Source organism: Coffea arabica, chromosome 6c (genome assembly GCF_036785885.1).
Source record: "Coffea arabica cultivar ET-39 chromosome 6c, Coffea Arabica ET-39 HiFi, whole genome shotgun sequence".
Lineage (NCBI taxonomy): Eukaryota > Viridiplantae > Streptophyta > Magnoliopsida > Gentianales > Rubiaceae > Coffea > Coffea arabica.
In genome coordinates this window covers 19,833,526-19,849,107 of record NC_092320.1, presented here as the reverse complement: position 1 = coordinate 19,849,107, position 15,582 = coordinate 19,833,526, and the positions used below count along the sequence as shown (strand labels likewise).

At 35.9% G+C, this 15,582-nt stretch overlaps 1 long non-coding RNA gene across 1 annotated transcript; it reads left to right on the top strand.

Annotated features, from left to right (window-relative positions):
* Positions 1-3,528: 3,528 nt before the first annotated feature.
* On the top strand, positions 3,529-7,151 carry LOC140008542 (uncharacterized). The gene is made up of 2 exons (XR_011815968.1): positions 3,529-3,657; positions 3,979-7,151. It is a non-coding gene; the product is annotated as an uncharacterized lncRNA (long non-coding RNA).
* Positions 7,152-15,582: the final 8,431 nt, after the last annotated feature.

The window sequence follows — 15,582 nt, the reverse complement described above, 5'->3', positions numbered from 1 at the left end:
CTCACATACATCATATTACTACAGTATATTTTTCATTAAAAATTCTTAAAAATAGCAATCCAAATAAGTATTTTTAACAATAATTAAGCACAACAATGTCATTGTACAAGTAGTTTGGGTAGAGCAACTTTTCTAAACATTTGATCGGCTTTCATTGGTGGTAAAGTGCATATCTTCAAGATTCATGGTAATAAAGTGTTATTTCTCCAAAAATTCAGGGCTAAACTGCTTTTTGCACACTAACATGTATTACTAGTACTGTTTTCCGTAACAAACTTTTATTGCAACTTGTATTGATGAAAGGCAAATTACTAAAAGGGAAAATCGTTTAAAACGTTTCTAACATTTTGAAATGATTTTTTTCGTCTCTTACTTTTAAAAGTGTAATTTTATGTCCCTTACAAGTTTACATTAGTCAAATTTGGTTTCTATCTAGGTTTCAAACTAGTTTTTGATAGAAATCTACCACATGCCTTGTCCGTGATAATTTTTTAAAGGCGAAATTATCAAATCCAATTTTACATAATTCGATTTATTATCCCTCACATTTCATAAAATGAATTGTTTAGTCCCTTATATTTTACTAAATGAATTCTTTTCATCATTCACATTTTTCAAAATAGATTTTTCTTATTCCTCATTGATCATGTGTGCAAATAGTTTCTTTTTAAAACCCATGTACATATCTATTTGACTTCACTTGAATAGTACGAATAGTATGTAATATGTCTCTATTTGATTTCACCTAACGAAATTAGAGACATATTACATGCTACTTTGTACTGCTTAGGTGAAATCAAATATATATAAATTTTAAAAATTTGTTGGTTCTTCACTCATATTCATTTCCCTTTACTTGAAAATTGAAAACAAGGAAGACATTTAATTTTAAATATTATTGAGTGTTTATATCGAATTAAATCTGGACAGAAAAATTAAACAAAGGAAAAGTATGACAAAAAAAGAGTAAGTAATAGATATTTTCAAATTTTAAGGCAATCATAAACAAGTAAATTAACTGTTGGTCTTAAAAGTGACGAGTGAAAGCTTCATATTTAAATTGTAATTTATTGGCACGACCATAGAATTCGAGTTATGACCGATTAATTAGATGGTCTTAGTATACAACTCAATAAATAAATTATCACCAAAAGAAAAATATCACAAATATTAAATAAGTTCACATGGTGAAATCATATAGATATATACATGGGTTTAAAACAAAATTATTAGTTTTAAACCCCTATATATATATTGAATAAAATGTGTATAACTAAGATTAGGCAGTTTACGTGAAATTAAATAAAGATATATTACACATTATTCTTACTGTTCAAGTGAAATCAAATAGATATATAAATGGGTTTAAAAAAAAAACTATTACACACATGATCAATGAGGGATGAAAACATTCATTTTAAAAAATATGAGAGATGAAAAAATTCATTTTATGAAATATGAGAGACAAAACAATTCATTTTTGTAAAATGTCAGGGATAAAAATATTCATTTTGTGAAATATGAAGGCCAATAAATCGAATTATATAAAATTGATTTGACAATTTTGTCCTTAAAAAATGATCACTTGCAAGGCACGTGGTGGATTCCGACAAAAAATTAGTCGAAAACCTAGGTAGGGATCAAATTTGATCAATATAAATTTGTAAGGGACGTAAAAATATACTTTTAAAATAAGGGACAAAAAAAATCATTTTACAAAATATGAGAAACGTTTCGAATAATTTTCTCTTACTAAAGCCATAACGAGGCACTATGCATATGCTTCTTTTGCTTCACTTATTGATTATTGGGGTAATTTCACAAACCTCTTCTGAGGTTTGCCTTAATATCATTTAATATCCTTATAATTTCAAAAATTTCTCTTACCTCTCTTTTATTGACAACTTTTGTAACATTGTCACCTCTTAATAAAAAATTCATAGACGAGAAGGGATAATAAATCAATTTGATTTGTACCCTTTCGTTATTTTGTATATAAATAGTAGAGCAGCAATTAAGAATAAAATAAACCTAATAGGCAAAAGGCAAATTGGAAGAGATGTAAGTACAATAAAGAGAAGTTGCAGCAGATAAATAATTTTACAAATTTGCGATGATTAATACTCCAAATCTAAGATTATCAAGACAAAACAAGAAACACAAGTTCAATGGCAAAAGGAGCAACTTAAAGAGCAAAATTAGTAAAAGATATTGTAGCAAATCATAATAAGTTCTAATATTAAAAGGCACTCTTATAATTCACCAATTCATTTAATAGGGTTATTATCACTTTACTCCCTTAACGTTATCTTTTAGTCACTTTACTCCCAAGACTAACGGTCAAATTTAACGGAGTTTGTTAATTAAAGTGAAAAGACATGTTTAACCCTTAAAATTATTATCACTTTACCCCCATAAAATATAGTCTCATTATCAATTTACCCCTTATATTTATTTTTTAGGTAATTTATCATACCATTAAACCAACTTAACAAGTTAAAAAACTTTAGAAGAAAATACCCTCCTCTTTGCATAATAAAAATAATAATAAATTTAAAATGACTCTTCTCCTTTTTAGTATCAAGAAAAAAAGTCAAAGTATTAATTTCTTTCTTCTTGGTAATTTTATTAATAGTGGAAAAAATAAAAGATGGAGAGGGGGAGAGGGAGAGAGACAGCTCAATTCTTTTTTTAAAAATTACAAATAAAAAAGAATTAAATACTTTTATTATTTTAAAATTATTTCAAATTTTTTGTTTACCATCAAATTTCAATCCTAATCTCGACAATCTTAAAGTAATACAATAATGTTATACTTTTCTTTATTTTCTTTTTTTGCAAAATCTAATTTTTTGTCTCATTCTTTCCTATCTCTTTTTCTTTTCCTAGTATTAATAAATGTGAAAAAAAGAAATTTGAGAAAACCTTTTATTTTTATGTTTTTGATCTATTAAAGTAAAAAAAAAGAATAATAATCATTCCAACTTTTTTATTTTTAATTATATATAAAAAGGGTAAATATATTTAAAATTTTTTTTACCATACTAGTTAGATTAACGATGAATTAAAACGCCTAGAAAATAATGTTACAAACTAAAGTGATTGTATCACTTTAATCTAACCTATAAAATAAAAGCGTATTTTTATCCAAAATTTCTTAACATGTTGAGTTGAATTACTTATGGGGGTAAAGTGATTAAAAGATAATGTTAAGGGGTAAATTGATAGTAGTGATATAATTGAAAGGGGTAAAGTGATAATAACCCATTTAATATAAAGAATTAATATTATTGATTACAGCAAGAAGGCAACAATCATCAGGATTTCAAAAGCGAAAGAAAATCCAAATAAGCCACATTTGCTTCTAATGCCCATTTGATGTGCTTCTAATATGCTAGATTGCTAGGTAATCGTAACACCAAAAGTTCCCTACATTTTATTGCTACAGGATTAAAAAAAAAGTCATATAGTTTTGTTAATTGCTATTGGATTTTTAAAAAGGTAATATTGTCAACATGCTACCAATGATAGAAATCTCGTCACAAAAGATAGAATCTTTGTAGCTGAACTCGGACGGGAAGACCATCAAGAAGAAGAAGAAAAGGCCATTCTCAGTCGTCTGTGATGCTCATCTCCGCCACAAATCAGGGGCAGGAGGTACTGCTACTCTTTCATTTCTTTCTCCAAGAAACTCCACCCTTATTCAAAACCCACAATCAGCTTCTAGTTCTGCTGCTTCTCATGCCTATAGTACTGGTAGTACAGTTAGTAGTCATCACCCTAAATCTGACAGTAGTGTTCGTTCCATGTCTTGGGGATTGAGGAGTAATATCGATAGTGTCAGCAATCTTGATAAAGCTCTGGGCTTTTACAAGCAGATGGCTCGGATGAGACCTCTGCCTAGTGTTGTTCATTTCAATATACTGCCGGGTCGTATTGTTAAGATGAAGCAATATTTGGTGGTTCTTTTCTTTACAGAGATGCGGCTGAGTTGGGATGCATTCCACTTGATGAATACACACTTAATATTGTGATTAACTGTTACTGCTTCTTGGGTAAAGTGGATTTTGGGTTTTCTATATTGGGTGGCTTCTTGAAGCGAGGTATTTTGTCCACTCTGCTCAAAGGACTCTTTCGGGAACACAAAATTCATGAGGCACAAGGATTGTTCAAGAAAATAATATATGAAAAGCTTTGTGTACCCGATAAAATTATGTATGGGTCTGTGATAGATGGGCTTTCTAAGGCTGGGAACACTAGCATGGCTATTCAAGTCCTTAGATTCATGGAAAAAGGAGGAAAATGCAGGCCTTATACAGCTGCTTACAACACTATTATCGACGGGTTGTGCAGGGATAAAATGGTGGATCAAGCTCTCTCCCTGTTACACGAGATGATTGAGAAAATAATTGCCCCCAATGTCATCACTTACAATTGTTTGGTCCGGGGTCTGTGCAATTTAAGTAAATGGAATGACGTTGAAAATCTCTTTACTGAGATGAAGGGTTATAATATTGTTCCTGATGTTATTACTTTTAATATTCTGATTGATGCACTATGTAAGGAAGGACAGTTTAGTAGGTTCAGAGGAGGTACTGGAAATCATGATTGAGCAAAATTAGAACCCTGATAATGCTACATATAGCGCATTGATGGATGGGTATTGTTTACGAGGCCGAATGGATGAAGCAAAGATAATTTGGATAAAATGGCTGCTAGCGGCCTTAATCCTGATGTTCAAAGCCATAGTATATTGATCAATGGCTATATGAAGAAAATGAAAGTAGAAGCAGCCATGAGTCTCTTCCAAGAGATTCCACGGAAAGGCTTAACACCGAATTTTGTTACCTATAACACTGTCCTGCAGAGTTTATTCAGTGTGCGGAGGTATCTTACAGCAATTGAAGTTTTCAATGAGATGCGAGCTGCTGGCATAAAGCTTGATTTTTACACTTACTGTGTGTTATTGGACGGTTTATGCAAGAACTCACGTGTTGAGAAAGCACTTCAATTTTTGCACAGGATGGAAGTTGATGGAGTAGATTGTCAGATAGCAATGTACAACATCGTCTTTGATGGATTATGCAAATGTGGGAAGTTTGACAGTGCCCGACATCTTTTCTATAGTCTCTCTTCTAAAGGATTAGATCCTAATGTTACAACATATTGCATGATGAAAAATGGCCTCTTTTCAGAAGGTTTACTATAGGAAGCCAAAGTGTTTATTAAGAAAATGGAAGAAAATGGTTGCACTCCAGATCAAATTGCATGTAATATTATTGTTCAAGGACTTCTTAAGGCTGGCAAATTTAATGATGCAGTGGTATATTTTGATGAAATGGATAGGAAAAGATTCTCACTGCATTTGTCTGCTTTTTCCATTTTACAAGATTGATTTAAAGATAGTGGAAACGATCCCTCTCTTTTTAAGATAATTGATAAGTTTGCTAAAAAAATGGGTAATAGAAGTCTAAATGATGGTGAAGGGGCATCTTATCCTTAATTGGCTCCATTTGGGACCTCTGCATATTCCGCTGCTTTTTTGCTCCTAATGTGTAATCATCCAAAGGTACATGATGTAGATTCGCAGCTGATCTTATTGTCAGTATCTGTCCATTTTAGTTTTCAAAAAGTTTATCAACAGTCCTTGGAGGAGCAATTTTTTCGCATATTCTAGAGATTTGATGATTTAATACTTGCAGGGTGATAAGGGACGATGTGTTGAAGCTATCTCATCACTATCAGATGAAAGAGTGGCTACTTGCCTGTTTTCAATGCTATTCATGGATTGTACACTTTAATCATTCCTCTCTCCGCAGTTTCTCAAATTTTTATTCCTAATTTTCAACTTTCTCGAAGGTTTACATTGGCCGTTTGAATCACTTTATAGATGCTTACTTTATATATGATTGCTTGTCCACGTAATTGGCATGTGGGGTTGTTGAATTGCAACTTAATTTATCTTCATATGCAGACATTGTTCACTTGGCAGTTGGAAAGTAATCAAATTAAGTGACACATAAGCTGGAGTTGCGGATGAGAGTCCTCATACTGTGGAATTCACTTTCTTTCACTAAACTGGAGAGCCACTTATTTGAGTATTCTTTGCCTGAGTGCTAATGACTTGTATTTAGCATAAGCGTACTCGTATTTTAACTTATCTAAGCTTCATAAAATTGCTATGTTGTGCTAATGACTTGACATGTGTCCTTTCGTTGACAGTTGTCCTTTTACTTTCGAATACTTGTTGTTTTCAGAACATACAGATATTATGGAAGCAAACATACTGGAGCTGGCAGTTGGGCAATTTTGACAACGAAACATTCACTGATCCGATATTGACGATGATCTAAATGCAAAGTTTACCGCAGTGTTAGAACGTGCTGTAGTACCATTGTCTGTATTGACCCAATATCTGCTCTTTGCCTACTGTTGCTTTTAGTGACTGCTTAAGTTTGATGCTGATAAGCAAATTTGATAGTAGCATGTAGAGAATAATATTTTATTTTGCTCTTTGACATTCTTTGTGTCTTGTTTAAGAGGCCTTTTAGGTATCCAGCTGCTTAAAGTTTTGGATTGCACCCATCATAACGATTCATTTATTTATGTAGGATGACTGAGCTGAGATATTTAATAGGGAAGAACGTTTAACTGCAAGTAGAGGACAAATAAAATCTGTTTATTAATCGCAGGCCCAAGCCAAAGCTTCTATTGTTAGTAGTACTAGTTATAAGGATTCTTTTCCTTCTTTTATTCTGCTTTGGTTCAATGAATACCTTTTCCAGTTTTGTATTCTGCTTATGGTTGCTCAAACTTGTCTCTAAATTATAGCGACCAAGGGAGGAAGTATTGCTAATGCAAAGATTGGAGTTGAACTCAGAAGGATAAATGCTTGAAGCTTTACTAATGAGCATAGTATGTGTACATGCCTTCGATATGATTTACTTCAGGGAGGGTTGGATGATTGATTAACTTTGATGCTGGAGAATGTGAGCTACCACAACAGATCTGGACTGGCCATGAAATGGAAATTAGATATTTGGTGGCTGGATGTCATTTTTTTCTTCTTACTATATCAAAGTTTGTCTGCTGAGATTTGCTTGTATATTATCCAAAAAGTTTTCTTGTTTAATTGGTTTGGTCATCTTGCATCTCATTTTGCATAGACAAATTATAGGACAGGGAGGAGTTTGTTGAGCTAGTACTAGTTTTCAACTGGACCCGAGAACATTTTCTGATATGCTTGGGCCTTTTTCTGTGGTTTTCCCAATGGTTGCGAAGCTGATTGATTGCCTGGGCTGCCTGCTCGTGGAGATGTAGCTCTTTCTTTCTTTTCTTTTCAAAAATTTTTTGGCTGATACTCTAAAGAAAGTGCTAGTACTTGGCAAATAAACGAGTATTATATGTGACTTTTATCATATGTTATCATGTTATGGTATTTAAAGGATAAAGCAAATTAGGATGAATAGATGAATGATAAGAATAATAAAATCAAGTATTATCACAAATAATACATCCTAAACAATTTGGATGCGAATGATTTGAAAAAAAAAAATTTTGCTTGCATCATTTCAATTTATTTTTTTATTTCACATACATTACATTGCGAAAAGTATTACAGTAATTATTTTAAATAAATTTCTCAAATAATCTTCTATCCAAACACGCAAATTGAATTTAGTGAATTGATCAATAGGATACATGTGTGTAGAGCTGTTAATCGAGCTGAGTTGAACGGAGTATTTGACTGCCGAGCTATACTCGAGTTTAACTCGAACCAAGCTCGATGTTAGGCCTCGGGTAATTGGGTCAGAATTTAGGAAATTGGGTCAGCAATTTGGGGGAATTGGTTATAGAACGATGTCGTTCCAATTAATAGCATTCAAATGATAGTTAGGGCGGTTAGTGGCTTAGTCACTGAATGTAATAAGGTGGGGCCCACGGATGTCCAGCCAGCTAAGCAATAACAGATTCAGTTGTTTCCCTCTCAATTCTCTCTCTCTTCAAACTCTCTCTCGTCTGCTTCCTCTCTCTTTCTCTCTCTCTCATTCTTTCTCTCTTAATCTTCAACTATCTACCTATCAAATTCTATGATTTCTACCTCAGAGCATAACAATTGGTAATCAGAGCATAGATCCTTGGAGTACGAGCAGATTCTATGACGGAAGGTACGAGATTCAGATCATTGGAAGAACAAGTAAAAAGGCAAGAAGTCAAGCTCCAAGAATTGATGGAATCTCTGCTCTCCTATCAATCAGAGCAACAACAGCTTAAGAACAATCTGAAATTGGAATTGGAAGAAAACAATAAGAGAATGGAGAATCTGTTGACAGGAATGGAGTAGAATTTCAGCAAATCCTTGGATCAGAAGTTCAACGCACTTCTGTAAAGGATGACTCCTGCAAAGGACAAGGTCGCGGATAGAGAGGAAAGAATTACGGTGGATCAGACGCCAATTCTTCCTACACCTCCAGCTCATCAGAGATTGCAACCTGAAGGAGAACAACAGAATACCTGCAAAAGAGATTGGGGTAAGTATCAGCTTCCTAATCCACTTAAGATAGACTTGCAGCTGTTTACTGGGGAAAATCCTAGGGAGTGGTTGCGCAAATGTGATAAATACTTTATGAACTATCAAATTCTAGATAATCAGAAGGTTGAAATAATAGAGATGTACCTAGATGGAAAGGCTGATAAGTGGTTCCAAGGTATAAAACTTGAAAAACCTGGATTGAGTTGGACAGAATTTGGAGATCTGTTATGCAAAAGATTCACAGACAGTATTTGCAAGGATGTGGTAGAAGAATTTAACAAATTACAACAGGAAGATAGTGTAGAAGAATATCAGGAAGAATTTGAGGAGTTGAAACCATTGATACTGATTCAGAACAGGAATTTGGATGAGAACTACTTCATTTCTAGCTTCATTAGTGGCTTAAAAGAAGAGATCAAACCTATGATTAGAATGTTGCAACCTGCTACATTGACTGAGGCCTTTGAGCTATTTCAGTGGCAAGAGTACTCGCTCAAAGTGCAGAATAAAAACTCCAAACAGTCTGGGGAGAATAGATTTGGATTTTCAAGGGGAAATACCTTAGCTGTAGGCAGCAACATCTATAAGGTCCCTGTCAATAATGCTCTTAAGACTCCTAGGTTCAGTAACAGAGTGCAGGATGACACTAAAGAACTGGAAAAGATCTCAGCACAAGAACTGCAATTCAGGAGAAATAAAGGACTATGTTTCAAGAGTGGTGAAAAATACAGCATAGGCCACTAGTGTAAGTTAGGACATGTGAATTGTATGCTACTAGAGGATGAGGAGGATGCTGCCTTTGAATATGCAATAGGTGAGCAGGATGAACAGACAGGAAATCCAGGACAAACTATGGAACTGTTCTTACATGCATTGTCTGAATCTCTGAGAAGGAAAACAATTACACTGACAGGCATCCTAGACGGGGAGAAGGTTTTTATACTGGTAGATACTGGAAGCTCAGACAGTTATATTAACAGTGAAATGGTAATTGGGATGGATATTGATTACAAATGGGTTAAGCAGCCATTCTCTGTCATTATGGGAAATGGAACCATTGTGACCAGCAATGCTATCTGCCCTAATGTGCAATGGAAAATCAACCAACATAGTTTTGGATTCGATTTAAAGGTGATGGAATTGGAAGGATGGGATGTCATATTGGGGGTAGACTGAATGACACACTTCAACCCTATCACATTTTACTTTCAACAGCTCAGGATATCCCTACATAATGAAGGAAATGAAATTCACTTGCATGGACAAGCAGAGGACTGTGATATGGATTTAATTAGAGGGAAGGATCTGAGGATATTCATCGAGTACAAGAGGCAAATGTGCATGGCATTGAACTGTAAGAGTAAAACAGAAGAAGGGGTAGAAACTATACCACAGGAAGTCATAGAGTTGCTTCGGGACTATGATGATGTGCTCCAAACTCCAAGCTCCCTACCCCCTAGCAGAAGTGTTGATCATGAAATTCACCTCAAACCAGAGGCACAGCCTTTCAAATTAAAGCCCTACAGGTATCCTCACTGTCCCAAAGAGGAAATAGAGAAACAGGTGGCAGAAATGCTTCAAAAGGGTATAGTTAAGTACTGTAACAATCCTTTTGCCTCTCCTGTGTTGTTAGTTAAGAATAAAGAGGGAACTTGGCATTTTTGTATAGATTATAGAAAGTTGAATGAAATGACCATCAAGGACGGGTTTCCAATACCTAATGTAGATGAATTGCTGGATAAGCTAGCTGGTTCTGTCTATAAAACAAAATTGGATTTCACAGCAGGATACCATCAGATCAGAGTTAAGCAGTAAGACACCTTCAAGACAGCTTTTCAGACTCACTGTGGACATTTTGAGTTCCTGGTTATGCCTTTTAGACTCGCTAATGCACCAGCAACATTCCAGTCACTGATGAATCAGGGTTTCAACCATATCTAAGGCGGTTTGTATTGGTCTTTTTTGATGACATTCTAGTGTATAATCCTACTATGAATGCTCATGTCCAACACTTAAGGATTGTATTTGAGGTTCTGAGGATTATTGACTAAGGTCTTTGAGCTATCTCAGTGGCAAAAGTACTCGGTCAAAGTGCAGAATAAAAACTCCAAACAGTTTGGGGAGAATAGATTTGGATTTTCAAGGGAAAATACCTTTGCTGTAGGCAGCAACACCTATAAGGTCCCTGTCAATAATGCTCTTAAGACTCCTAGGTTCAGTAACAGAGTGCAGGAGGACACTAAAGAACTGGAAAAGATCTCAGCACAAGAACTGCAATTCAGGAGAAGTAAAGGACTATGTTTCAAGTGTGGTGAAAAATACAGCATAGGCCACCAGTGTAAGTTAGGACATCTGAATTGTATGATACTAGAGGATGAGGAGGATGCTGCCTTTGAATATGCAATAGGTGAGTAGGATGAATAGACAGAAAATCCAGGACAAACTATGGAACTGTCCTTACATGCATTGTCTGAATCTCTGAGAAGGAAAATAATTACAGTGACAGGCATTCTAGACGGGGAGAAGGTTTTTATACTGGTAGACGCTAGAAGCTCAGACAGTTATATTAACAGTGAAATGGTAATTGGGATGGATATTGATTACAAATGGGTTAAGCAGCCATTCTCTGTCATTATGGGAAATGGAACCACTGTGACCAGCAATGCTATCTGCCCTAATGTGCAATGGAAAATCAACCAACATAGTTTCAGATTCGATTTAAAGGTGATGGAATTGGAAGGATGGGATATCATATTGGGGGTAGACTGAATGACACACTTCAACCCTATCACATTTGACTTTCAACAGCTCAGGATATCCCTACATAATGAAGGAAATGAGATTCACTTGCATGGACAAGCAGAGGACTGTGATATGGATTTAATTAGAGGGAAGGATTTGAGGATATTCATCGAGTACAAGAGGCAAATGTGCATGACATTGAACTGTAAGAGTAAAACAGAAGAAGGGGCAGAAACTATATTACAGGAAGTCATAGAGTTGCTTCGGGACTATGATGATGTGTTCCAAACTCCAAGCTCCCTACCCCCTAGCAGAAGTGTTGATCATGAAATTCACCTCAAACCAGAGGCACATCCTTTCAAACTAAAGCCCTACAGGTATCCTCACTATCCCAAGGAGGAAATAGAGAAACAGGTGGCAGAAATGCTTCAAAAGGGTATAGTTAAGTACTGTAACAACCTTTTTGCCTCTCCTGTGTTGTTAGTTAAGAAGAAAGAGGGAACTTGGCGTTTTTGTATAGATTACAGAAAATTGAATGAAATGACCATCAAGGAAAGGTTTCCAATACCTAATGTAGATGAATTGCTGGATGAGCTAGCTGGTTCTGTCTATAAAACAAAATTGGATCTCACAGCAGGATACCATCAGATCAGAGTTAAGCAGTAAGACACCTTCAAGACAGCTTTTCAGACTCACTGTGGACATTTTGAGTTCCTGGTTATGCCTTTTAGACTCACTAATGCACCAGCAACATTCCAGTCAACATTCCAGGTGTTTCAACCATATCTAAGGCGGTTTGTATTGGTCTTTTTTGATGACATTCTAGTGTATAATCCTACTATGAATGCTCATGTCCAACACTTAAGGATTGTATTTAAGGTTCTGAGAAAGCATCAGCTCTATGTGAAGAAATCTAAGTGTGCCTTTGCTCAGAAGAAAGTTGACTACCTGGGGCATACCATTATAGATAAGGGTGTCAGCATGGACTATTCAAAAGTCAGTAGCATCCTCCAATGGCCTGTGCCTCAGTCAGTAAAGGAACTGAGGGGTTTTCTTGGGCTTACAGGTTACTATAGAAGATTTGTCAAACACTATGGTCTTGTGTGTAAGCCACTCACTGAGTTGTTGAAGAAACACAGTTTCAGATGGAACAGTCAAGCTCAGGATTCCTTTGAACACTTAAAAAAGTTGATGTGCTCAGCACCAGTCCTTCAGTTACCAGATTTTAAAAAGCCCTTCGTTGTAGAGACAGATGCTAGTGGGAGAGGAATTGGGGCTGTCTTAATACAAGAAGGCCACCCCATTGCCTTTCTGAGTAAGACACTTTCAGTTAAGAACTTGGGGCTCTCAGTTTATGAAAAGGAGCTCTTAGCCTTAGTATTGGCTGTCACCAAATAGAGGCATTATCTAGTGGGGAATCACTTTATTATAAGAATAAATCACCGGTCACTTAAGTACCCCTTGGACCAGAAGTTAAACACTGCTATTCAACATAAGTGGATGACTAAGCTCTTGGGATTGGATTATAAGATACAATATAAGAAAGGATCTGACAACCAAGTGGCAGATGCCTTATCCAGGAGATATGAATCTGTACACCAAAAAGAGTTTGGATCCTGCTTAGCTATCATCTCTGTTAAGCTTGGCTGGATGGAGGAGTTGCAGAAGAGCTCTGAAGGTAATTCACAATGCTAGGATATCATGAGCCAACTAATCTTAGACCCCAGTTCACATGTTGACTACAGCTTGCTGGATGGAATTCTAAAGTACCAGGGGGAGATCTATGTAGGCGGGTGCCAACAACATCAGAGGCCAGTTGATTCAGACCTTACATGACTCAGCCATAGGGGGCATTCAGGTCAAAAGAACTGCTGGCAGAAGCTCAAGTCCCTGTTTTATTGGCCTAGGATGAAACAAGATGTGATAGCCTATGTACAAAACTGTGGCATTTGTCAAAAGAATAAAGCTGAGCATGTTCCTTATCTTGGATTGTTGCAGCCAATTCCTGTGCCTAAGCAAGCATGGCTTCACATCACTATGGATTTTATTGAAAAACTACCTAAGTCTCAGGGGTATGACACTATTCTGGTGGTGATTGACTGGTTCACCAAGTTTGGACACTTCATCAGGCATACTCATCCTTTCACAACTAAGATGGTTGCTCAGAATTTCCTAGACCATATCTACAGGATGCATGAGTTACCAGAGTCTATCATCACTGATAGAGATAGAGTGTTCACTAGTGTGTTCTGGAAGAAGATTTTTAAGTTAGTGGGAGTGGAGCTATACTATTCTTCATCCTATCACCCCTAAACTGACGTTCAAAGTGAAAGGTTAAATCAATGTGTAGAAAGCTATTTGAGATGCATGACTGGTGCACTTCCTTCACAGTGGAGTAAATGGCTCTCACTAGCAGAATGGTGGTACAACTCCACTTACCATTCTAGCCTGAACATGACATCTTTTGAAGCCCTTTTTGGATACAAACCTACACCACTACCACTAGGGCCTTATTTGGACTCAGTAGTGCCTACAGTGTCTGATATGATCCAAGAGAGAAGTAGAATTTCAGGTTGCATAAAGGAATATCTAGCAAAGGCTCAACAGAGGATGAAACATTATGCGGATCAGCACAGAACGAAGAGGAGCTTTTCTAAGGGAGATTGGGTGTTCTTGAAGCTGCAACCTTATAGACAGCAGACAGTAGCTGTGAGGAAATGTCTCAAACTGATAGCAAAATATTATGGTCCATTCCAGGTAAAGGAGAAAGTAGGAGTAGTAGCATATAAGCTTAAACTACCAGCAGATGCAAGAATTCACCCTGTGTTCCATGTCTCTCTGTTGAAAAAGAAGCTTGGACCACTACAATGCAGCTCTTCTAAGTTACCTGAGTTGGACGAACGTGATCAATGTCTACTGAAGCCAGAGGCTATTTTGAAGCGAAGGGTCATCATGCGTGAAGAAAGGCCTATCATCTAGTTCTTAATCAAATGGAACCACTTGAGTTATGATGAAGGTTCATGGGAGGATAAGACCTTCGTTGAGAATCAGTTTCCTGAGTTTTAGACTTGAGGACAAGTCTGCTGTCACCGGGAAGGAATTGTTAGGCCTCGGGTAATTGGGTCAGAATTTAGGAAATTGGGTTAGCAATTTGGGGAATTGGTTACAGAACGATGTCGTTCCAATTAATAGCATTCAAACGATAGTTAGGGCGGTTAGTGGCTTAGTCACTGAATGTAATAAGGTGGGGCTCACGGATGTCCAGTCAGCTAAGCAATAACAGATTCAATTATTTCCCTCTCAATTCTCTCTCTCTTCAAACTCTCTCTCACCTGCTCCCTTTCTCTTTCTCACTCTCATTCTTTCTCTCTTAATCTTCAACTATCTACTTATCAAATTCTATAATTTCTATCTCAGAGCATAACACTCGAGCTCACTCCAATAGGTGGACGAGTTTTAAAATGTGTTCGGATTCGACTCTCCAAATGGACTTGCGGCTCGAGTTTGAGCTCGAGATCGAGCTCGACCCATTTGTGAGCTTGCCTGACCTCGACTCGTTTATCACAAATGAGTCGAGCTTGCACGAGCTCGTGCAAATTAACCCCGATAAAAATTTATAATTTATAATTTTTATACTTTTGAATTGTGAAATGACATATATGTCCTTCCTTATCGAGCATAATCGAGCTATTTGGATAACAAACGAATCAAACTTACTCGGTTTGTTAATTAAACGAGCATATCTCGAGTTTGAACTCGACTTATTTATCACAATTAACGAGCCGAACTTAAGCCTTATCGAGTCGACCTCAATCGAGCTTTCGAACTACTCGTTTCATTTAACAGCTCTACATGTGTGCATGTTATAAACTAATTTTGATATCATTTAAATTATTAAATATCATAACTAATAGATAGTTGGATTTTTTTCTAATTGATCATTCATTGTATCTGTTAACAAGTGTTTTTTTTTTCTTTTGCTCCGTATATGTTAACAAGTGTTTTTCAAGAAAAGTGCTTATGTCGTAAGAATTTTGTAATTAATGTAGAATTAAAAATAACATAAGAGGATAATCTTTTGATGTGGGAGGGGTTTTGTTTGATTTTGGTCTAAAATGGAATGAGCAAAAGGGAAATGCTAGTCAGTCTCTCATAAGTTTATGTTCATGTGTCTCTATATGGTTTTATTAAATTATTGAGTTTATTTTCATAAAAAAAACCAAAAATATTATCAAGCTCAGAGTAATAAACCAAAAATGCTAAAAAGAGACCAAAAATACAAAAAGAAAAACCAGAAAAGAATGAAT